The sequence below is a fragment of the Budorcas taxicolor genome, chromosome 4 (genome assembly GCF_023091745.1).
Source record: "Budorcas taxicolor isolate Tak-1 chromosome 4, Takin1.1, whole genome shotgun sequence".
In the NCBI taxonomy this organism is placed as follows: domain Eukaryota; kingdom Metazoa; phylum Chordata; class Mammalia; order Artiodactyla; family Bovidae; genus Budorcas; species Budorcas taxicolor.
This window is the reverse complement of record NC_068913.1, coordinates 45,399,687-45,425,738: the sequence shown is the minus strand read 5'-3', so window position 1 is coordinate 45,425,738 and position 26,052 is coordinate 45,399,687. Positions and strand designations below refer to the sequence as shown.

At 39.1% G+C, this 26,052-nt stretch overlaps 1 protein-coding gene and 1 non-coding gene across 2 annotated transcripts in view; one reads left to right on the top strand and one right to left on the bottom strand.

The window, feature by feature from the left end:
* Window positions 1-225: 225 nt before the first annotated feature.
* Window positions 226-26,052, top strand: part of PHTF2 (putative homeodomain transcription factor 2) — a 136,167-nt gene continuing 110,340 nt past the window's right edge. Inside the window, exon 1 of the mRNA XM_052638457.1 lies at window positions 226-351. The gene's annotated coding sequence lies outside the window, so the exon portion shown is untranslated. The remainder of the gene's footprint in view (window positions 352-26,052) is intronic.
* On the bottom strand, window positions 11,547-11,619 carry TRNAR-UCU (transfer RNA arginine (anticodon UCU)). Its single transcript has one exon. It is a non-coding gene; the product is annotated as a tRNA-Arg (tRNA).

Sequence of the window (26,052 nt, the reverse complement as noted above, 5' to 3'; positions counted from 1 at the left end):
ATTGGGCCCGCCTCTTGACTGCTACGGGCTAGCAGAAAAGTCAGTCTAAGCAAAGCCGGGAGCGTCCGTGGTCCCATTGGGCCTACAGCTGCCAATTAGACTTTGCAGCGCTCAGCCCCGCCCCCGCGGGGCGCCCCGCCCCTCCTCTGGCTCTGCCAGTCAGAGCCCTGAGACTGCAGGCTCCAGCGCAAAATCCTGCGGGAGAGGGGGTGGGGCGGCGGATCTGGAGGCGGCGCGCCCGCGGGCAGCTTCGTTGTGACTCCTCAGGCTCCCGCGGCGGCGGTGGCGCTCGCCTCGGTGTCTCCCGCGCGCACCCTAGCCGCCTCTAGCGGCGCGGCGCCCTTTCCTAAGGTAAGAGCCGGCATCACCTCCACGCTAGGGCGGGCCGTGTGGAGGTCGTTGGGTTCTGACATAAGCCGAAAATGAAGGTGGATAAGGGAGGAGAGCGGCGAGGGGGATGGAGGTGGGGGCTCCGGGGTCAACGCGTCGTCCTCCCGGCCCGTGACTTCGTCGGGCAGCCGCCGGCACCTGTGCTCCGGGATCCTACCATTTGGCCGGCGGCGGAGGCTCAGTTTCCCTCCTCCCGAACCCGGGCAGTTCTTGAGCGTGGATGGTGACGGCCCGAATCGCAGCGCCGCCTCTCGCCCCTCCCGCCCCTTCTCAAGGCCCCTCTCCTTCGCTTCCTTCCCGTGGCGTTCTGTTGGGGGCGCGTCGGGTCCGAGGGCGTGTGCGGTCAGCGGGTGGCCGAGTCCCGGGCAGAGGGGAGCGGCCAGCTAGCAGCGGCCAGAGGAGCGAGCTCGGAAGAAGGAGGCGACTCTGTGCGCGCTGAAAGCCGGCTGGCGGGGGTCGCTGCCCTGCCCTCGCTGAGAGGGCAACAGTTTTCTGATTCCAGGACTGACTGCGGAGCGGGTGCTGAAATCCTTGGCGTGGGCCTTAAAGGGGTATTTCTTGTCTGGAAACAATGCCGCGGTCCATCGGCGTGCTTCACATTTTCTTATTTTATTCTGTCTCATGTTGACAGCCAGTGTTTTGGTATTGTTTCTTCAGGTCATAGCTTTCTAATGCAGTGTCTCTTTGTAGAACTTTGGAGAGTATTCTGTCGGTAATCTGATACCCTTTTAATTTTTAGCGTGGTCCCCCTCCCCCTCTCAAAAGGACCTGCTTTATAACAACATGTACTGAGTAGGGAACTACAGAATCTGGGACAATTTCTTAATCTCAGTATCTGTTGACATGTACCAAGTAATTTTAAAATTCGTGTGACTGTATTAAGTGTTTTGTCATTTACACTTGCTTTCTTAATAGTATATCCTACTTACTTTGATATTAGTCTGTTATTTGTGGTACTTTGATTTTATAGTTTTTGGTTAGCTTTAGCCAACTAGACTTTTGAAGATTTGTCCCCCCGCCCCCTTTGAGATTGTGGCTGTAGCCTTAGTATTTGCTCTTGTCTCAAGGGGTTATGTATTTTTAAAAACTCTTTTCCCCCCAAATTGATAGCTTTTTAAAGTTTTAAGGGGTAAATTCCAAAAATTTGGAAATTACACACTTTAGCCTAAAGATCTATAAAAATAGCATAACAATATAAAATCCTAACTTTTTGGAATAACCGCTGCTGTGTTTAAGGGATGGCAGTGGGTCGTCCCTGTCCAGTTCAGTGACTTAATCCTCTAGATTGCAGAGAAATCTTGCAGGTGTGGGGAGAATGAGCTATGTCTGAGACCAGAACACAGGTGGTTCCAGGAGCGTTTTCTTGTTGGGAAAATAGCATGCCTCCCTCACAGTTTAGTTGTCTGTGTGCGTCCTAGATAGTATTAAGTTAGGTGGTAATAAAGTAGAAAGTGTCTGTGTCTAATTTTCAAAGTTTCTGGTAGGGCTTGAAAATGAGGTAAGCAAATAAAATATACAGTGGGGACACTCTTGCATGGTCAGGCTTCCAAGAATAAACTTTTTTTTGAATCCAAACTGGCACTGGCCAGTTGGCTGTAAAAGTCAAGTAAGTGACCTGACCAGTTTTTAAGCCATGAACTTTTTTGGCTAGCCCATTTCATTCAAAATTACAAGGAATTTCTTTTTTTTAAGTTTTTATTGGATATAGTTGATTTACAATGTTGTTAGTTTCTGGTGTACAGCAAAGTGAATCAGTTATACATATATCCACTCTTTTTTAGACGCTTTTCCTATGTAGGCTATTATAAGTATTGAGTAGAGTTTCCTGTGCCATGCAGTCAATCTTTATTATCTATTTTATATGTAGTAGTGTCTATATATCAGTCCCAATTTTCCAATTTATCTCTCCTCTTTACACCCAGTAACCATAAGTTTGTTTTCTACATCTGTAACTATTTCTGTTCTGTAGATAAGTTCATTTATACCCTTTTAAACTATTCCACATATAAGTGATATCATGTATTTGTTTTTCTCTGACTTCACTCAGTATGACAGTCTGTAGGTCCATCCATGTTGCTGCAAATGGAATTATTTCTTTCTTTCTTTATGACTTGAGTAATACCAACATTTCAAGAATTCATAATGAAAAAGGATTCCCTAGACTGAGCTGAAGAAAATTTAGGGTAGCATGTAGAAAAAAATGAGGATCAAAAAAATAGTTCAGTTGCCTCTGTATTACCTCATTTAATCGTTATAATCCTAAGAGGTAGCTACAGTGATTACTGTCCTCCTATGAGTTAACGTAGTTAACACATGTGTTCAAGATTTCTCAGATAATAAGTTTAGAGGTGGAAGTCACATCTAAGCGAGCTAATTACAAAGCCTGTATTCCAAACTGTTGTGTTTTACCATCATAGTAAAAATGGCTTCATACAGATTTGGTTGAAGGCGACTAATCAGTGGAAAATAATGCTTCAGAATAAACTTAATATTTGGTAACACTTTGTGATCACTGTATAGTAAGCACTGTTGACTATTGCTGGAATGTAAGGATGGAGTCCTTCCCTGTCTTTGAGGAACATCCCTTTAGTGAGAGAGAGAGATGTGAACAAATGATGGTAATACAATACAGTGTATATTGTACTATAAGAGAGTGCCATAAAGTCTGTGGTTTCATGGAAGGAGAATTGAGTTAAAGTTCAAACCAGCATTTGAATTCCTGTTTTGCTTTGTGACCTGGAACATGATACCAAATTTCATTCATGTTTAGTTTCCTTATCTGTTAAGTGGAGAGAATAATACTTCAAAGAGGAGTATTAAGCAAAGTATGTAAAGTACTGGCTTATTGGTATGTGGATGAATAAAATCCTGAATGAGGAATAAGAAACAAGTAAATTGAACAGAGTTGAGATAGGTTGGAGGTTTACCAGGGCGCTATCTCTGGAGCCTTAAGGGTGACTGATAACTTGTGGGGAGGAAGGGCATCAACACAGACAGAACACACAGAATCAGAGGCAGGATCTCAGAACAGGAATATGGATTGTTGACGGAATGGCAAGTAATTGTGGCTCTGTATACAAAGTATTTGCAAAGGCCAAATGTAAATGGTAGTTGTGTAGAAATGTGGCTGGGCAATTTTAGTAGTTAGAAGTTATATATTTTATAAGAGTATCTCAAGAGTATGAATTGTTACTTTTTATTTAATATGTACTTTTTAATACTTATTAAAACTGATTTCCAAATATGTTCAGGCAAGCAACTATTTCATTATGATATTTATCTTAACCAGTAAAAGAAGACTAAGGCAACTGCACCTAATTCAAGGGAAGCATTTTGGGATTATTTTAAAAAGAAAAATAATCTTGAGAATTCCCTGGATGTCCAGTGATACACTTCCACTGCAGGAGGTGTGTGTTGGATCCCTAGTTGGGAACTAAGATTCTGTAGGATGTGGGGTGCCACCGAACAAATGAAAGGAAAATAGTCTTAACTAAGTGATTGCCTTTCCTTAACCTGACCTACTGCGTTGCCACGTAGAGTCAATATTGCACACTACCCTTGGCATATATTTTACCATCTTTTCTGAACCAAAACTTGAGATGTGACAGTCTAACAGAATGTTTTAAATTGTGACTGTCCTTGAAAACCTGAGAAGAAGTCCCATGCTTATGTCTTCTCTTCAGGATATCACAGAACCATAAATACTCACATTGGATTTATAAATGTGGATCACTTGATAACTAAAATCATATGACTAAGTTGAAAATACCAAATGACATTTAGGAAAGCTGCCTTTTTAGTCCAACTTGTTAAGTGTCATGTAGATGCGTAAATGACACAAAATAATAGAGGTGAGCTTTCAGAGGAAAAAAATTGCTTCCTAAAACAGGTAATTTTAGAAGATTAGGAAAGAAAATATGTTGGACTTTATTTTGAACAGAATTTTGAACAGAAACTGGGGCAGGAAATGGCTGTGGCTGAACCACTACCTGATAATAATCATAACATGATTAAATGTGACATTTAATGAGAGGAAGTAAAGGAGAAAAAGTGCACTGTATGCAGCTTTCCAGTTTTAGAAACAGTAGGGAAAGGGGCTATTAAAAGTGTATCTACAGAAATTTTGAAGACATGTAGTAGGCACACTTGTTGCATGAATGAAATCACCTTGGTCAAAAATTAAGCAAGAGGCCTCTTAAAGGTAGCAGAAAGCTTATGAAAGTTATGTGTCACAAGTTTTGGTGCCCTACAGATCTAGTTAAAGTGTCAATTCTGCACTCCACCAGTTGTCTTAATTTTCGGCTCATCACGCAATCTTTCTCAGAGTTCAGTTCAGTCGCTCAGTCATGTCCAACTCTTTGCGACTCCATGAATCACAGCACGCCAGGCCTCCCTGTCCATCACCAACTCCCGGAGTTCACTCAAACTCACGTCCATCGAGTCGGTGATGCCATCCAGCCATCTCATCCTCTGTCATTCCCTTCTCCTCCTGCCCCCAATCCCTCCCAGGATCAGGGTCTTTTCCAGTGAGTCAACTCTTCACATGAGGTGGCCAAAGTATTGGAGTTTCAGCTTTAGCATCAGTCCTTCCAGTGAACACCCAGGGCTGATTTCCTTTAGACTGGACTGGTGGGATCTCCTTGCAGTCCAAGAGACTCTCAAGAGTCTTTTCCAACACCACAGTTCAAAAGCATTAATTCTTTGGCACTCAGCTTTCTTCACAGTTTTAGTTTTATTTAATCATAAAATGGAGATACTTGGCAAAATTTTGAAAATGAGATGAACTAATGTATGTGAAGCATTTGATACATGGCCTGGCTTATAAAACTTGCCAAAAAAAAAGTTGCTGCAGTTCAACCAAGTTGAAAAGATGTACTTAAAAAAAAAAAATACAATTCTTGAGGTTTCCCTGGTGGTCCAATGGCTAGGACGCTGAAGTCCTGAAGTAAGGGGCTCGAGTTCAATTTCTGGTCAGGGAAATAGATCCCACATGCCCAGCTAAAGATCCGCATGATGCAATGAAGAGTTAGCACAGCCAAATAAAATAGTATAAATATTAAAAATGTAAAAAAATATAATTCTCAAGTAGAATCAGGAAAGCCAAAAAATGGCCAACAGTGAAAACTTTAAAAGGAGGCAAAGGATGTTACATAGGTAATAAGCAGAATTCAGTAAAGAATGGAATCATTACAGCCACATACAACAAAAAAGGGAGAGAGCTTCACATTCCCAAATTTTTTTCTGAAGAAAGTAGGTCAGACTCATTAAACCAGATAGAGCAAATAAATAGGGTGGGCTTCCCAGGTATCTCACAGAAGAACTGTACAAAAAGGATCTTCATGACCCAGATAATCACGACGGTGTGATCACTCACCTAGAGCTGGACGTCTGGAATGTGAAGTCAACTGGGCCTTAGAAAGCATCACTACGAACAAAGCTAGTGGAGGTGATGGAATTCCAGTGGAGCTATTTCAAATCCTGAAAGATGATGTTGTGAGAGTGCTGCACTCAATATGCCAGCAAATTTGGAAAACTCAGCAGTGGCCACAGGACTGGAAAAGGTCAGTTTTCACTTCAATCCCAAAGAAAGGCAATGCCAAAGAATGCTCAAACTACTACACAATTGCACTCATCTCACACGCTAGTAAAGTAATGCTCAAAATTCTCCAAGCCAGGCTTCAGCAATACGTGAACCGTGAACTTCCTGATGTTCAAGCTAGGTTTAGAAAAGGCAGAGGAACCAGAGATCAAATGGCCAACATCCGCTGGATCATGGAAAAAGCAAGAGAGTTCCAGAAAAACATTTATTTCTGCTTTATTGACTATGCCAAAGCCTTTGACTGTGTGGATCACAATAAACTGTGGAAAATTCTGAAAGAGATAGGAATACCAGAGCACCTGAACTGCCGCTTGAGAAACCTGTATGCAGGTCAGGAAGCAACAGTTAGAACTGGACATGGAACAACAGACTGGTTCCAAATAGGAAAAGGAGTACATCAAGGCTGTATATTGTCACCCTGCTTATTTAACTTATATGCAGAGAACATCATGAGAAACGCTGGGCTGGAAGAAGCACAAGCTGGACTCAGGATTGCTGGGAGAAATATTGATAACCTCAGATATGCAGATGACACTACCCTTATGGCAGAAAGTGAAGAGGAACTCAAAAGCCTCTTGATGAAAGTGAAAGAGGAGAGTGAAAAAGTTGGCTTAAAGCTCAACATTCAGAAAATGAAGATCATGGCATCCGGTCCCATCACTTCATGGGAAATAGATGGGGAAACAGTGGAAACAGTTTATTTTTTTGGGCTCCAAAATCACTGCAGATGGTGATTGCAGCCATGAAATTAAAAGACGCTTACTCCTTAGAAGAAAAGAGGTCCATCTAGTCAAGGCTATGGTTTTTCCAGTGGTCATGTATGGATGTGAGAGTTGGAGTGTGAAGAAGGCTGAGCACGGAAGAATTGATGCTTTTGAACTGTGGTGTTGAAGAAGACTCTTGAGAGTCCCTTGGACTGCAAGGAGATCCAACCAAAGGAGATCAGCCCTGGGATTTCTTTGGAAGGAATGATGCTAAAGCTGGAACTCCAGTACTTTGGCCACCTCATGCAAAGAGTTGACTCACTGGAAAAGACTCTGATGCTGGGAGGGATTGGGGGCAGGAGGAGAAGGGGACGACAGAGGATGAGATGGCTGGATGGCATCACTGACTTGATGGATGTGAGTCTGAGTCAATTCCGGGAGTTGGTGATGGACAGGGAGGCCTGGCGTGCTACGATTCATGGGGTTGCAAAGAGTCAGACACGACTGAGCGGCTTAACTTCAGAACTTCCCAGGTATCTCAGTAAGAATCCACCTGCTCATTCAGAAACTGCAGGACACATGGGTTTGATCCCTGAGTTGGGAAAATCCCCTGGAGGAGAAAATGCCAACCCAGTTCAGTGTTTTTGCCTAGAGAATCCCATGGATAGAGGAGCCTGGAGAGCTACAATCCATGGGATCACAGAGTTGGACAAGACTGAGCAATTGAGTACTCCTTTTCCTATTTGGAACCAGTCTGTTGTTCCATGTCCAGTTCTAACTGTTGCTTCCTGATCTGCATATAGGTTTCTCAAGAGGCAGGTCATGTGGTCAGGTATTCCCATTTCTTGAAGAATTTTCCAGTTTATTGTGATCCACACAGTCAAAGGCTTTGGCATCGTCAATAAAACAGAAATAGATGTTTTTCTGGAACTCTCTTGTTTTTTCCATGATCCAGCGGATGTTGGCCATTTGATCTCTGGTTCCTCTGCCTTTTCTAAAACCAGCTTGAACATCTGGGAGTTCACAGCTCACGTATTGCTGAAGCCTGGCTTGGAGAATTTTGAGCATTACTTTACTAGCGTGTGAGATGAGTGCACTTGTGTGGTAGTTTGAGCATTCTTTGGCATTGCCTTTCTTTGGGATTGGAATGAAAACTGACCTTTTCGAGTCCTGTGGCCACTGCTGAGTTTTCCAAATTCGTTGGCATATTGAGTGCAGCACTCTCACAGCATCATCTTTCAGGATTTGAAATAGCTCCACTGGAATTCCATCACCTCCACTAGCTTTGTTCGTAGTGATGCTTTCTAAGGCCCACTTGACTTCACGTTCCAGAATGTCTGGCTCTAGGTGAGTGATCACACCATCGTGATTATCTTGGTCGTGAAGATCTTTTTTGTATAGTTCTTCTGTGTATTCTTGCCATTTTCTTAGTATCTTCTGCTTCTATTAAGTCCATACCATTTCTGTCCTTTTTCGAACCCATCTTTGCATGAAATGTTCCCTTGGTAGCTCTAATTTTCTTGAAGAGATCTCTAGTCTTCCCCATTCTGTTGTTTTCCTCTATTTCTTTACACTGATTGCTGAGGAACGCTTTCTTATCTCTTCTTGCTATTCTTAGGAACTCTGCATTCAGATGCTTATATCTTTTCTTTTTCTCCTTTGCTTTTTGCTTCTCTTCTTTTCACAGCTATTTGTAAGGCCTCCTCAGACAGCCATTTTGCTTTTTTGCGTTTCTTTTCCATGGGGATGGTCTTGATCCCTGTCTCTTGTACAGTGTCACGAACCTCCGTCCTTAGTTCATCAGGCACTCTCTCTATCAGATCTAGGCCCTTAAATCTATTTCTCACTTCCACTGTATAATCATAAGGGATTTGATTTAGGTCATACCTGAACGGTCTAGTGGTTTTCCCTACTTTCTTCAATTTAAGTCTGAATTTGGCAATAAGGAGATCATGATCTGAGCCACAGCAACAGACCGGTTCCAAATAGGAAAAGGAGTACGTCAAGGCTGTATATTGTCACCCTGCTTATTTAACTTATATGCAGAGTACATCATGAGAAATGCTAGGCTGGAAGAAGTACAAGCTGGAATCAAGATTGCCGGGAGAAATTCAATAACCTCGGATATGCAGATGACACCATCCTTATGGCAGAAAGTGAAGAGGAACTAAAAAGCCTGTTGATGAAAGTGAAAAAGGAGAGTGAAAAAATTGGCTTAAAGCTCAGCATTCAGAAAATGAAGATCATGGCATCTGGTCCCATCACTTCATGGCAAATAGATGGGGTAACAGTGGAAGCAGTGTCAGACTTAATTTTTTTGGGCTCCAAAATCACTGCAGATGGTGACTGCAGCCATGAAATTAAAAGACACTTATTCCTTGAAAGAAAAGTTATGACCAACCTAGATAGCATATTGAAAAGCAGAGACATTACTTGCCAACAAAGTTCCAGCTAGTCAAGGCTATGGTTTTTCCAGTAGTCATGTATGGATGTGAGAGTTGGACTGTGAAGAAAGCTGAGTGCCAAAGAATTCATGCTTTTGAACTGTGGTGTTGGAGAAGACACTTGAGAGTCCCTTGGACTGCAAAGGAGGTCCAACCAATCCATTCTGAAGGAGATCAGTCCTGGGTGTTCTTTGGAAGGAATAATGCTAAAGCTGAAACTCCAATACTTTGGCCACCTCATGCGAAGAGTTGACTCATTGGAAAAGATCCTGATGCTGGGAGGGATTGGGGGCAAGAGGTGAAGGGGACGACAGAGGATGAGATGGCTGGATGGTATCACTGACTTGATGCACATGAGTTGAGTGAACTCCGGGAGTTGGTGATGGACAGGGAGGCCTGATGTGCTGAGATTCATGGGATCGCAAAGAGTTGGACACGACTGAGCAACTGAACTGAACTGAGCAATTGAGTACACACACACACACACACACACACACACACACACACACACACATACACACGAAGTCTCCCTTTTGGCCTCTGAATGTTTACATGTACCATTGTTGTTGTTTAGTCATATCTGACTCTTTTCGACCCAGTGAACTGCAGCACACTAGGCTTCCCTGTTCTTCACCATCTCCCAGAGCTTGCTCAAGCTCATGTCCATTGAGTCAATGATGACATCCAACCATCTCATCCTCTCTTGTCCCGTTCTCCTCCTGCCTTCACACTTTCCCAGCATCAGTGTCTTTTCAAATGAGTCAGTTCTTCACATCAGGTGTCCCAAATATTGGAGCTTCAGCATCAGTCCCCCCAGTGAATATTCAAGACTGATTTCCTTGAGCATTGACTGGTTTGATTTGATCTCCTTGCAGTCCAAGGGACCCTCAAGAGTCTTCTCCAGCACCACAGTTCAAAAGCATCAATTCTGTGGTGCTCAGCCTTCCTTATAGTTCAACTCTCACATCTATACGTGAGTACTGGAAAAACCATAGCTTTGACTAGATGGACCTTTGTCTGCAAAGTAATGTCTCTGCTTTTTAATACGCTGTCTAAGTTGGTCATACCTTTTCTTCCAAGTAGCAAGTATCTTTTAATTTCAGATGGTGATTGCAGTCACCATCTGCGGTGATTTTGGAGCCCAAGAAAACCAAGTCTGTTACTGTTTCCATTGTGTGCCTGCCTGTTCGTGATGGGACTGGATGCCATGATCTTTGTGTTTTGAATGTTGAGCTTTAAGCCAGCTTTTTCACTCTCCTCTTTCACCTTCATCAAGGAGCTCTTTAGTTTCTCTTCACTTCCTGCCATAAGCTTGGTGTCATCTGCATATCTGAGGTTATTGAAGTTTCTCCCAGCAGTCTTGATTCCTGCTTGTGCTTCATCCAGCCTGGCATTTCACATAATATACTCTGCGAATAAGTTAAATAAGCAGGGTGACTGTTCAGCCTTGAAATACTCCTTTCCCGATTTGGAACCAGTCAGTTGTTCCATGTCCAGTTCTGTTGCTTCTTGACTTGCATACAGGTTTCTCTGGAGACAGGTAAGGTGGTCTGGTAGTCCCCTCTCTTTAAGAATTTTCCAGTTTGTTGCCATCCACACAGTCAAAAGTGTTAGCGTAGTCAGTGAAGCAGAAGTAAATATTCTTCTGGAATTCGCTTGCTTTTTCTATGATCCAGTGGAATTTGGCAGTTTAATCTCTGGTTCCTCTGCTTTTTCTAAATCAACTCGAACATCTGAAAGTTTTTGGTTCATGTACTGTTGAAGCCTAGCTTGGAGAATTTTGTGTGTTACTTTGCTAGCATGTGAAATGAATGCAGTTGTGTGGTAGTCTGTACATTCTTTGGCATTGCCCTTCTTTTGGATTGAAATGAAAACTAACCTTTTCCAGTCCTGTGGCCACTGCTGAGTTTTCCAAATTTGCTGGTATATTGAGTGCAGCACTTTAAGAGCATCATCTTTTAGGATTTGAAATAGCTCAACTGGAATTCCATCACCTCCACTATCTTTGTTTGTAGTGATGCTTCCTAAGGCCCACTTGCCTTCACATTCCAAGATGTCTGGCTATATGTGAGTGATGTCACTGTCGTAAATGTGCCATATGTTGAAGAACATATCATCTTTTCTTCTCTTGTATTGCCTATTCTGGTGAATGGCTCTTCTAATGTTCAGGCCGGGAATCATGGAATATCCTTTCTCTTTTATTCCCCATAGCTTTCAAGTCCAATCAGTCACTGCATCTGCTTATTCTCTCTACTAGTTATCTATTTTACTAATGCCCTATCCCAACACCGACTCCAGGTTAATAAAAATGCTCATTGCCACTGACTTATTTCATGTCCTTGTCATTTTATTACTGTCTCTAGTCTCTTTACCTTTTTTTTTTTGACCTTGAGGCATTCAGGATCTTAGTTCCCTGACCAGGGATCAAACCTGGGCCCCCTGCAGCAGAAGTGCAGAGTCTTAACCACTGAACTGCCAAGGAAGTCCCAGGTCTCTTTGATTTTAATTTAGCCTCATGTTAACCAATTCTCTACACGACTTCCTTCCAGAATGATTTTACTGAAATACTAACATAACCATATCAAATTTCTATCTGTAATGCTTGTACATGATAGTTAATAAATATTTGATCTCTCCAGGTATTGATATCTTAAACTTAAGATGAATGTAAGTGGCTAGCATACTTAACACCTGGAGTTTTCTTTATGGGAAAGATTTTCGCTTCAAATTCTATTTATTTATTATTTCTTTTGATTTATTTCTTTTTGAGTAAGCGTCAGTTGTTTGTATCTTTCAAGGAACTTGTTAATTTAGTCTAAATTGTTAAATTCAGGGGCATACATGTGCATAGTATTCCTTTATTATCTTTTTAATATCTCTAAGATCTGTAGTAATGTTTTCTTTCTCATTCCTGACTGTTAATTTGTGTATTTTCTCACTTTTTATCCTGTTCAGTCTGGCTACAAATTTGTTTTGTTGATATTCTCAACGAGCCAGTTTTTTTTTTTAATTGATTTTGTGTTTTCAGTTTCAGTGATTTCTGTTCTTATTTCCATTTTGTTGTCTGCTGCTGCTAAGTCGCTTTAGTCGTGTCCAACTCTGTGCGATCCCATAGAGGGCAGCCCACCAGGCTCCCCCGTCCCTGGGATTCTCCAGGCAAGAATTCTGGAGTGGGTTGCCATTTCCTTCTCCAATGTGTGAAAGTGAAAAGGGAAAGTGAAGTCGCTCAGTCATGTCTGACTCTTCGCGACCCCATGGACTGCAGCCTACCACGCTCCTCTGTCTCTGTCCATGGGATTTTCCAGGCAAGAGTACTGGAGTGGGCTGCCATTGCCTTCTCCAATTTTCTTTTTGTTATTTTTGTTTACTTTGTATTTTATTTGCTTTTGATTTGTTAGAATCTTAAAATGTAAACTTATTGTTATTGTCTTCTAATATAAATTTTTAATGGTATAAAATTCCCCTCTAAATAGTGGTTGGAGTGCATCTCACAAATGTTGATATTCGTGTTTTCATTTTTGTTCAATTCAAAAATCCTCGTTGATTTTGTTTGTGGTTTCTTCATTGAATCTGTTGGTGATTTAAAGGTATGTACACAAGTTTCCCAATATTGAGGTATTTTTCAGATGTTGAATTCTGATTTAATTTCACTGTGGTCAGAGAACATACATGGCATGATTTGAGTCATTTTAAATTTATTGAGACTTGTTTTATGAGAGTGTCATCTCTCTTGGTTAATGATTCATGTGTGCTTGAAAAGAATGTTGGGTGGAGTGTTCTATAAATACTAATCAGATCGAGCTGACTGACAAAATTTTCATCCCTTTGTATCCTTACATATTTTATGTCTGCTTGTTCTCTCCATTTTTGAGAGAAGGGTGTTGAAATCTCTGACTATAATTGTGGCCTTGCCAATTTCTCCTTGTAGTTTGATCAGTTTGGCTTCATATATTGGTAGTTTGAAGTTCTGTTACTCGATGCATGCATATTTAGGATTGTTATCTTTTGATGAATTGAATCTTTTTGTCATTGTGAAATGACCTTTGGTAATATGCTTTTCTCTGAAGTCTACTTTGTATTGCCACTCTAGCTTTGTTTTGAGTAGTGTTAGTGTTATTTCTCTTTTTCCACTTGAAAACTTTTTACTTATTTGTATTTAAGCTGGATTTCTGGTACATGGCATATAGTTGGACCTTGCTTTTTCTTTTCTTTCTTTCTAATCCAGCTTTCTAATCTCTGCTCTTAATTTAGACCATTTACATTTAATGTGGTTATTTTGTTGGGTTTAAATCTTCCTTCTTGGTACATGTTTCTTATTTGTTACATCTGTTCTTTGTTCTTTTTTTTTCTTTACCTTCTTTTGTATTTGAGTATTTTTATGATAATAAATACTTTATTCGAGAATTAATTATCTGTAGCTTTAAAAAAATTTTTGCTGCTTGTTTGTAGTGGCTATATATATGTTTAGCTTATCACATCTACCTTGAGTAAAACACCACTTTTCATTTCATGTCAGTGCCTTGTAACGGTATACTTGTATTGTGCTATTGTCATACATTTTGGTTTTACGTGTGTTAAAAATTCCACAATGTATTTCTACCTTTTCAGCTTTACGTGGTCAGTTGTCTTTTAAGGGGATTGGTGGCTCAGATGGTAAAGAATCCACCTGCAATGCTGGAGACCTGGGTTTGATCCCTGGGTTGGAAGATCCCCTGGAGGAGGGCATGGTAACCCACTTGAGTATTCTTGTCTGGAGAATCCCCATGGACGGAGGAGCCTGGCGGGCTATAGTCAATGGGGTCGCAAAGAGTTGGATACGACTGACCAATTAAGTACAGTGAGCTTTTTTTTTTTTAAAGCTCTTACATTTACCCACATATTTACCATTTTCAGGGCCCTTCTTTCCTTTGGAATTCTTTTTCCATCTGATATTTTCCTTCTTCCTGAAGTACTTACTTTAGTATTTATTGTAATGGTGTAATGCGGTATTACTGATAACATTTTTTTCAGCTTTTGTATGTCTGAAAAAATACTTTTTTGAAATATATTTTTGCCAGGTGTAGAAATTTAGATCAACACCTTCTTTTTTTTTTTTCCAGGAGTATGATAATACTGCACCACTGTCAAATCATTGCATTTTTCCAATGTGAAATCTGTTATCCTTATTTCATTATACTGAAAATGTTTTTTTCCTCTGGCTGCTTTTAAAATCTCTTTATCATTTGTTTTAAGCACTTGTAGTAAGATGTGCCTAGTAATTTTATGTTTCTTAGGCTTGGGGTTTGTTGAACTTTGAAGCTTTACTGTTTTTATCAAATGTAGAAGAAATTTGTCCGTTATTTCTCCAGATAGTTTTTTTTTGTTTCTTCATTCTTCTCATTCTGGTACTAGTTATTCATATATTATGCTTCTTGATAATGTCCCACAGCTAACTGCTGCTTTCTTCCTTTTTTTTTTCCTCTCCTTGTTTCAACTTGGACAATGTCTCTTGCTCTGTCCTCAAGATTACTAATCTTTTCACTTTTTGATTTGCTATTATCTCATTCAGTGTATTTTTCTTTTTAAATTTGTTTATTTTTGGCTGCACTGGGTCTTTGCTGCTGTGCTTGGGCTTTTCTCTAGTTGCAGCAAGCAGCAGCTGCTCTTTATTTGGGGTGTGTGGGCTTCTCACTGTGGTGGCGTCATCTGTTGTGCAGCATGGGTTCTAAGACTTGGGGTCCTCAGTAGTTGCAGCTCCCAAGCTCTGGAGCACAGGCTGAATAGTTGTGGAGCACAGACTTATTTGCTTCACAGCATTTGGGATCTTCCTGGACCAGGGATTGAATCTGAGTCTCCTGTGTCGGCCAGTAGAGCAGTGAAGCACCACTGAAGCCTCACGGTATTTTTCTTAATAGGCGTTTTCATTTCTAGAAGTTTGATTTGAATCTTGTCTGTATCTTAAATGTTTCCCCTTTATATGTTCAGGCTTTCTTCTCCTTTTTTGAATAAAGTTGATCCTTGCACAGTGTGGGGGTTAGTGGTGGTGACTGTTCACACAGTCAAAAATCTTTGTATAACTTTATAACACTCTATGTCATGGTTCTGCATCTGCAGATTCAACCAATCAGATCATGTAGTAATGTAATTTTTTAAAAATTGTGTGTAAGAGAAACTACACAGTTGAAACTATGTTTTTTGAGGGTCAACTGTATACATGGCGTTTATACTGAGGTTTTTTTTTTTTAAGTTGTAGTTAAAAAGTACATAAAATTTACCATCTCAGTCATTTTAGTATACAGTTTAGTAGTGTTAATGTTTACATTAATGTTGTCTTGCAACAGCTTTCTGGAACTTCTCATCTTGCAAATCTGAAACTCTGCAACCATTAAACAACTTAAAAACAACTACTATTTACGCCTTCCTCCAGTCTTAGGAAGCCATTCTTCTGTTTTCTGTCTCTGTGAACTTGGCTATGCTAGGTACCTCAAATGAATGGGATAACATGGCATTGGCCTTTTTGTGATTGGCTTATTTCACTTAGTTTAACGTCCTCAAGATTCATCCATGTTGTGATGTGTGGCAGGATTTCCTTTAAGGCTAAATAATATTCTATTGTATAATTTTCTTTATTCATTCATCCATTGGTGGACATGTGAGTTATTTTCATTGCTTGGCTGTTGTGAATAGTGCTGCTGTGAACTTGGATATGCGAATATGTCTTCAAGACCATGCTTCTTTTGGATATATCCCCAAAAGCAAAGCTCAGTCAGTAAAGAATCTGCCTGTAGTACAGGAGACTCAGGTTTGATCCCTGGGTTGGGAAGATCCCCTGGAGAAGGAAATGGCAAACCGTTCCAGTGTCCTTGCCTGGAAAATCCCACGGGTAAAGGAGCCTGGTGAGCTGCAGTCCGTGGGGTTGCAAAGAGTCAAGCATGACAGAGCAACTAACACTTTTACTTTCCAAAAGCAAAATTACTGTATCATTTGGTAGTTCTATTTTCAAATTTTTTGAGGAACCTCCATACTATTTTCTGTAGTGATTGTGCCACTTCAGCATTACACCAATAGTGTACATGGTTTCTGACTTTTTCGCATCTTTATCAACATTTGTTATTTTCTATTTTGCTGATACTTGGTATCATAATGGATATAAAAGTGATATCTCATTATGGCTTTAATTTGCATTTACCTAATGATGTGAAGAGTTGACTCACTGTAAAGACCCTGATGCTGGGAGGGATTGGGGGCAGGAGGAGAAGGGGACGACAGAGGATGAGATGGCTGGATGGCATCACCGACATGATGCACATGAGTTAAGTGAACTCCGGGAGTTGGTGATGGACAGGGAGGCCTGGTGTGCTGCTATTCATTGGGTCGCAAAGAGTTGGACACAATTGAACGACTGAACTGAACTGAATGATTGATGATGTTGAGCATCTTTTCATATGCTTGTGGCTATTTCTATATCATTGGGGAAATGTCTATTCAAGTCCTTTACCATTTGTAAATTGAGATATTTGATTTTTTGCTCTTAAGTTGTAGTTCTTTATATATTCTGGATATTAACCCCCTATCATGTATATAGCTTGCAGATATTCTCGTTCATCCATAAGTTGCCTTTCACTCTATTGATTATATGCATTGATGCACAAAACTTTAAAGTTTTATATAGTCTCATTTGTGTATTTTTACTTTTACTGTCTTAGGTTGTGCCTTAGGTATCACAACCAAGTAAATCACTGCCAAGTACAGTGTCATGAAGTTTAACCATAAATTTTCTTCTAGGAGTTTTATAGCTTTAGGTTTTATTTTTAGGTTTTTAATCCACTTTGAGTTAATTTTTGTATGTGGTGTTAGTTAAGGGCCCACCTTGATTCATTTGCGTGTGTATATCCATTTTTCTGCATACACATTTTTGAAGAGACTGTCCTTTCCCCGTTGAATGATCTTAGCATTTTTATCAAAGATTATTTGACTGCATATGCAAGAGTTTATTTCTGGGCTCTGTTCTATCCCAGTAGTTTGTTTATCTTTATGCCAGTAGTACACTGTAGCTTTGTAGTATGTTTTGAAATCAGAAAGTGTGACTCCTCCAGTTTTTGTTTTTGCAGAATTATTTTGAGCACCTGGGATCCTTCAAGATTCTATGTGAATTTCAGGATGGATTTTTCTATTTCTGGAAAAAAATGCCTTTGAAATTTTGCTAGAGATTGCATTGAATCTATAGATTATTTTGGGTATGGACATGTTAATATTAAGTCTTCTAATCCGTGAACATGCATTTCTTTCTGTGTGTGTGTGTCTGTATATGTATACATGCAACACGTATATACACATCCCATATTTTGTGTACAGTAGCTGTTTTAGTCATATCACTTCTGTCATTTCTAGATCCATTTCTTATAACTGATTTTTCTCCTTATATGGATTATATTTTCCTTTTTGTTTGTGTTCCTGCTAATTTTTGTTGGATGCCAGACATTGTGAATTTTGTTGTTTAGAGCTATCTTTTTTTTTCTTTTGTATCCTTTTCAATATTTTGAGATTTGTTTTGGGACACAGTTAAGTTACTTGAAAACAGTTCTTCAAAGCATGCTTTTTAAGCTTTGTTAGATGAATCCTGAGCATCCTTTAGTACAAGGCTAATTTTAGCATTATTCTGGAACATTGCCCTCTCATTTGAGTCTTAATATTCCTCTGTCTCTATGAACTTCAGTTTTATTTCCTGAAAACAAAGTCATTCCTCCATAAACATTGTATGATGATTAAAAAAAAATCAGGAAATTAACTTTGGTATAATACTGTAATCTGTAGATATTCACATTTCACCAACTATCCTAATACTGTCCATTTTGGCAAAAGTGCAGATTCACATCCTGCCTTTAGTTGTCATGTCTCTCTAGTTTAAGTTGGAACAATTCTAGAGCCTATGTTTATGCTTCATGATACTGACATTTTTCTAAAGTGTTGAGGCCATTCATTTTGTTGAATGTCCTTCAATTTTAGTTTGGCCGATTTTCTCTCAAGATTAGAGTCAGGTTATATACTTTTGACAGGAATATCACAGACTTAATGTTGTGTTCTTTTCTGTACATTATATCAAGAAGCAAATGCTGCAGTTTCTCCTATTACTGATGATTATAATTTTTATCGTTTAGTTCTGATGATATCTGCCAGGTTTCTCCAAGGTTAAGTCATTATTTTACTCTTTGCAACTAATAAGTACCTTGTGGAGAGATCCTTTGATTATGTAAATATCCTGCTGCTACTGCTGCTGAGTCGCTTCAGTCGTGTCCAACTCTGCAACCCCATAGATGGCAGCCCACCAGGCTCTGCTGTCCCTGAGATTCTCTAGGCAAGAACACTGGAGTGGATTGCCATTTGCTTCTCCAGTGCCTGAAAGTGAAAAGTGAAAGTGAAGTCGCTCAGTCACGTCTGACTCTTAGCAACCCCATGTACTGCAGCCTTCCAAACTCCTCCGTCCATGGGATTTTCCAGGCACGAGTACTGGAGTGGGGTGGCACTGCCTTAACTTGCCCATTGGCTTTAATATCTATTGATGGTTCTTGTACGAATCAGTTATCAGGATAGTTTCATAAAAGTTCTCATCACAAGGGAAAAAAATATGTAGCTGTGTGAGGTGATGGTTAACTTACTGTGCTAATCATTTTTGCTCTGTATACATGTATCATACCATTATGTTGTGCAACTTAAGCTTATGCAATGTTAGGGCAATTATATCTCACTAAAATTGTGGGGGGAAAAGATGGTTGAAAATTGGTGATTTTCTTTTTCCCCAGTTCACTAATTTCTTCTGTGTTTATTAGCTGACTTTCTGCTAGAGAAAAAACTTCATTCTCTTATTTATTTGCCCATTCATTCATACTAGTATAGACTCATTGTTTTCTATTTTATTCTTTTGACAGTGTCCCTATTATTCTTTGAGCACTTTCATTTTTTTAATGTTTTTTATTGTGGTAAAATTCACATAGTATAAGATATACTGTTTTAACCATATTTAACATTTCAGTGGCACTAAGTACATTGACATTGTTGTGCAGCTCTCAACATCATCCATCTACTGAATTTTTAAGTCCCCATTCCCCATTCTGAGCCCTAACCCTGGCCCCTGCCATCTACCAGTATACTTTCTGACTTTATGAATTTGACTGTTCTAGGTACCTTGTGTAAGTGAAATCAAGTAGTATTTGTTTGCACCTACTCTATAATGTGTTTTTAAAGTTAATATTAGTCTTGCAAACAGATTGTATCTTCGTTTTCCCCTTGTGCTATACAGTGAAAGAAAGAAAGTGAAGTTGCTCAGTCATGTCCGACTCTTTGCAACCCCATGGACTGTAGCCTACTAAGCTCCTCTGTCCATGGAATTTTACAGACAAGAGTACTGGAGTGGGTTGCCATTTTTAGTAGGTTCTCATTAGTTATCTATTATTTTATACACAGTAGTGTGATGTCAGTCCCAATCCCCTACCCCCCAACTTTGTGTCCATACATTTTTTCCTCTGTGTCTGTGTGTCAGTTTCTGCTTTGCAGACAAGTTCATCTGTACTATTTTTTATAGATTCCACATAAGTGAGTTATATACAGTATTTGTTTTCCTCTTTCTGACAGACTTCACTCTATATGACAGTCTCTAGGTCCATCCACGTCTGTATAAGTGGCACAATTTCGTTCATTTTTATGACTAATATTCCATGGTTATATATGTACGCATCTTCTTTATCCATTCCTCTGTCAATGGGCATTTTGGTTGCTTCCGTGTCCTGGCTGTTGTAAATAGTGCCACTGTGAATATTGGGATGCATGTGTCTTTTGGAATTATGGTTTTCTCCTGGTATATGCCCAGGAGTAGGGATTGCTGGATCATATGGTAGTTCTGCTTTTAGTTTAAGGAACCTCCTTACTGTTCTCCATAGTGACTGTATCGTTCCCACCAACAGTGTTAGAGAGTTCTCTTTTCTCTACACCCTCTCCGGCATTTCTTCGTAGATTTTTTTGGTGATGGTCATTCTGCCTGGTGTGAGGGGATACCTCATTGTAGTTTTCATTTGCTCTTCTCTAATAATGAGCAGTGTTGAGCATCTTTTCATGGGTTTATTGGTTATGTGTATGTCATCTTTGGAGAAATGTCTGTTTAGGTCTTCTGCCCACTTCTTAATTGGGTCATTTTTCTGATATTGAACTGTATGAGCTAGCTGCCTGTATATTTTGGAGATTAACCCTTTGTCAACTGCTTTGTTTGCAGTTATTTTCTCCCATTCTCAGGGTTGTCTTTTCATCTTGTTTATAGTTTGCTTTGCTGTGCAAAAGCTTCTAAGTTTAATTAGGTACCCTCCCCTTTTTTTTTTGATTACTCTAGTACATAGGTCAAAAAAAAATCATCTTGCTGTGATTTATGTCAGTCTTCTGCCTATGTTTTCCTCTAATAGGTTTATAGTATCTGGCCTTACATTTAGATCTTTAATCCATTTTGAGTTTCTTTTTGTGTGTGGTGTTAGGGGTGTTCTAATTTTATCTTTTTACCTGTAGCTGTCCAGTTTTTCCAGCACCAGTTATTGAAAAGGCTATCTTTTGTACACTGTACATTCTTATCTCCTTTGTCATAGGTTAGGTGGCTATAGGTGTGTTTATCTCTGGGGTTTTTCTCCTGTTCCATTGATATATATTTCTGTTTTTGTGCCAGTACCATACTGTCTTAATTACTGTAGCTTTGTGGTATAGTCTGAAGTCAGGGAGCCTGATTCTTCCAGCTCCGTTTTTCTTTCGTAGGATTGCTTTGGTTATTTGAGGTCTTTTGTGTTTCATACAGATTGTAAAAATGTTTGTTCTGTGAAAAATGCCGCTGGTAATTTGATAAGGATTGCACTGAATCTGTAGATTGCTTTTGGGACCATAGTCATTTTCACAGTATTGATTCTTGCAGTCCAAGAACATGATATATTTCTCTGTGATGCCTTTGACTTCTTTCTTCAGTATCTTAGAGTTTTCTGCTTGTAGATCTTTTGTCTCCTTAGGTAGGCTTATTCCTAAGTATTTTATTTTTGTTGCAGTAGTGAATGGGATTATTTCCTTACTTTCTGTTACTGACTTATCATTGTTAGTGTATAGGAATACAAGATATTTTTGTGCCTTAATTTTGTATCCTGCAACTTTACTAGATTATCTGTTGAGTTCTAGTAGTTTTCTGTTAGAATATTTAGGATTTTCTGTGTATCATATCATGTCATCTGCAGTGACAGTTTTCACTTCTTTTCCAATTTGGATTCATTCATTTTATTTCTTTTCCTTCTCTGAGTGCTGTGTGGCAAGGACTTCCATAACTGTGTTGAATAATAGTAGTGAGAGTGGACATCCTTGTCTTGTTCCTGATCTTAGAGGAAATGCTTTCAGTTTTTTACCATTGAGAATGATGTTTGCTGTGGATTTGTCACATATGGCCTTTATTATGTTGAGGTAGGTTCCCTCTGTGTCCACTTTCTGGAGATTTGCGTTTTTTTGTAAATAGGTATTGATTTTTGTCAAAAGTTTTTTCTAGGAACAGATAAGTGACCTGGAGGACAGAATGGTGGAAATCACTTCTGCAGAACAGAATAGAGAGAAAAGAATTAAGAGAAATGAAGACAGCCTAAGAGACCTTTGGGACAACATTAAACATACCAACATTCGCATTGTAGGGGTCCCAGAAGGAGAAAAGAGAAAGAAAGGACCTGAGAAAACATTTGAAGAGATAATAGTGGAAAACTTCCTGAACATGGAAGTTCCCGAGTTCAGGAAGCACAGAGAGTCCCAGGAAGGATGAACCCAAGGAGAAACACACTGAGACACATGGTAATCAAACTGACAAAAACTAAAGAGAGAGATAAAATATTAAAAGCAACAAGGGAAAAATGACAAATAACATACAAAGGAACTCCCATCAGGCTATCAGCTGATTTCTCAACAGAAACTCTACAAGTCAGAAGGGAATGGAGGATATATTTAAAGTGGTGAAAGGGAATAACCTAGAATACTAAGAATACCAGCCAAGAATACTCTACCCAGCAAGACTCTCCTTAAGATTTGATGGAGAAAACAAAAGTTTTCCAAATAAGCAAAAGTTAAGAGAATTCAGCATCACCAAACCTTCAGTTCAGTTCAGTTCAGTTCAGTAGCTCAGTCGTATCCGACTCCCTGCGACCCTATGAATCGCAGCACGCCAGGCCTCCCTGTCCATCACCAACTCCCGGAGTTCACTCAGACCCACGTTCATCGAGTCAGTGATGCCATCCAGCCATCTCATCCTCTGTCATCCCCTTGTCCTGCCGCCAATCCCTCCTAGCATCAGAGTCTTTTCTAATGAGTCAACTCTTCGTGTGAGGTGGCCAAAGTACTGGAGTTTCAGCTTCAGCATCAGTCCTTCCAAAGAACACCCAGGGCTCATCTCCTTTAGAATGGATTGGTTAGATCTCCTTGCAGTCCAAGGGACTCTCAAGAGTCTTCTCCAACACCACAGTTCAAAAGCATCAATTCTTCAGCACTCAGCTTTCTTTATAGTACAACTCTCGCATCCATTCATGACCACTGGAAAAACCATAGCCTTGGCTAAACGGACCTTTGTTGGCACAGTAACGTCTCTGCTTTTGAATATGCTATCAAGGTTGGTCATAACTTTTCTTCCAAGGAGTAAGCGTCTTTTAATTTCATGGCTGCAGTCACCATCTGCAGTGATTTTGAACCTTAGCTTTACAAAAAGTGCTAAAGGAAATTCTCTAGACAGAAAACAAGAAAAGGAAAAGCCCTACCTAAAGAAAATAAACCCAAAACAGTTAAGAGAATGGTAATAGGATCATACGTATCAATGATTCTCTTAAATGTAAATGGATTAAATGCACCAACCAAAAGACAGACTGGCTGGGTGGATGAAAACATGTGCATGTATGCACTTCCACATCACTCTGCTTGACCCCCTCCCCCAAATTGTATGTGATTTTTTAATATTGTTAAGTTAATCATGTTATCATTATGGCTTGCATTTGTAACTATCTTTTATTTTTTTGTCTGGCTATTGATTGTGAGAACTGATAAACATCTTTTACTATTGTGATTAAGTAACTATTACTCAATACCATTGTTAACAGAAAAATAATAGTACTCTGTATCACCAAAACTAAGATCTAATAGAAAGACCTGTAATCACTTTGTAAAATCCAGATGCATATCAGAATTATCTTGATATGTTCCAGCTATGTTTCTAACCAGCAATCATGTTTAAAAACAGCTGGACTATATGATGATCTTTTATTTCTATCTAGTTTGTCTTACTTTTCTATTTCATTTTCAGTGCTCCCATTTCATTTAGTTTATGTTCTCTAGTTTCTCCATCTCTTCTCCTTTTTTTTTTTTTGATGTTCTTTCTCAAACCTTTATCAAGTGTAGTAGAAAAGCTTTTGTATACATAATATATATATGTGTGTGTAATTATATATTTTAGAAAACATTACTTTTTGCCTAAATTAAAAAATTAGAACATTTTGATTCTACTTTTTGACTTAGTGTGAATAGAATGCTAGATTTCTAATTTAAAAATAGAGGTGCAACAAGCAACAAAGGTTTACTGCATAGCATAGGGAACTATAGTGAAAATTAATTTCAAAAATAATGTATGTGTATTTGTATAACTGAATCACCTGCTGTGCACCTGAAACATTGTCAGTCAAATATACTTCAATAAAAAAAATACATATTTTATAAAAAAGGGTTTTTCTGCATCTGTTGAGATGATCATATGGTTTTTATTTTTCAATTTGTTAATATGGAGTATCATGTAAATTAATTTGCCTATATGGAAGAAAACTTGCATCCTTGGAATAAATTACAGTTTGATTATGGTGTATGATCCTTTTATATTATTTTATTTACTTTTCTTCGAAACACAGTAACTTTTATTTTTTATTGTTAAATTTAAATTTATGTATTTTAATTGGAGGCTAATTACTTTACAATATTGTATTGGTTTTGCCATACATCAACATGAATCCACCACTGGTGTACACATGTTCCCCATCCTGAACCCCCCTCCCACCTCCCTCCTCGTACCATCCCTCTGGGTCATCCCAGTGCACCAGCCCCAAGCCTCCAATATCATGCATTGAACCTGGACTGGCGATTCGTTTCATATATGATATTATACATGTTTCAATGCCATTCTCCCAAATCATCCCACCCTCTCCCTCTCCCACAGAGTCCAAAAGACTGTTCTATACTTCTTTGTCTCTTTTGCTGTCTCGCATACAGGGTTATCATTATCATTTTTCTAAATTCCATGTATATGCGTTAGTATACTGTATTGGTGTTTTTCTTTCTGGCTTACTTCACTCTGTATAATAGGCTCCAGTTTCATCCACCTCATCAGAACTGATTCAAATGTATTCTTTTTAACGGTTGAGTAATACTCCATTGTGTATATGTACCACAGCTTTCTTATCCATTCGTCTGCTGATGGACATCTAGGTTGCTTCCATGTCCTGGCTATTATAAACTGTGCTGCAGTGAACATTGGGGTATATGTGTCTCTTTCAATTCTGGTTTCCTCGGTGTGTATGCCCAGCAGTGGGATTGCTGGGTCATAAGTCAGTTCTGTTTCCAGTTTTTTAAGGAATCTCCACACTGTTCTCCATAGTGGCTGTACTAGTTTGCATTCCCACCAACAGTGTAAGAGGGTTCCCTTTTCTCCACACCTTCTCCAGCATTTATTGCTTGTCGGCTTTTGGATCACAGCCATTCTGACTGGCGTGAAATGGTATCTCGTGGTTTTGATTTGCATTTCTCTTGATAATGAGTGAAGTTGAGCATCATTTCATGTGTTTGTTAGCCATCTGTATGTCGTCTTTGGAGAAATGTCTGTTTAGTTCTTTGGCCCATTTTTTGATTGGGTTGTTTATTTTTCTTGAATTGAGCTGCAGGAGTTGCTTGTATATTTTTGAGATTAGTTGTTTGTCAGTTGTTTCATTTGCTATTATTTTCTCCCATTCTGAAGGCTTGTCTTTTCACCTTGCTTAGAGTTTCCTTTGTTGTGCAGAAGCTTTTAATTTTAATTAGATCCCATTTGTTTATTTTTGCTTTTATTTCCAATATTCTGGGAGGTGAGTCATAGAATATGTATGATCCTTTTAATGTGGATTAAATCCTATTGGATTCTGTTTGCTAGTATTTTGTTGAAGATTTCTGTATCTGTGTTCATCAGTGATACTAGTCTTTAATTTTCTTTTTTGTGACATCCTTTGCTGGTTTTGCTATCGGGTGATGATGGCCTCACAGATTGAGCTTGGGAGTGATCCTTCCTCTGCAGTTTTTTGGAACAGTTTGAGAAGGGTAGGTGTTAGTGCTTTGCTAAATGTTTACTAGAATTTACCCATGAAGCCCTCTGGTCCTTGACTTCTGTTTGTTGGAAGTTTCAATTTCATTACTTATAATTGGTCTGCTCATACTTTCTATTTCTTCCTTGTTCAGTTTTAGAAGATTGTACCTTTCTAAGAATTTGTCCCTCTCTTCCAAATTATCCATTTTATTAGCATATAGTTGCTTATAGTAGTCTTTTATGATCCTTTGAATTTCTGCTGTATCAGTTGTGGTTTCTCCTTTTTCATTTCTAATTATGTTGATTTGTATCCTCTCCCCCCCCCCCCCCTTTTTTTTTAAATTGAGGAATCTGACTCAAAAAATGTATCAGTTTTGTCTCTCAAAGAACCAACTTTTAGTTTCATTGCTCTTTGGTATTGTTTTCTTAATTTCTGTTTCATTTATTTCTGCTGATTTTTATGATTTCTTTTCTTCTACTAACTTTGTTCTTCGTTCTTTGGTTGCTTTAAAGCAACTTGTAAGGTTTTGAAATTTGTAAAGATTTGAAAAGGTTTGAAACTTTTCTTGTTTCTAGAGGTAG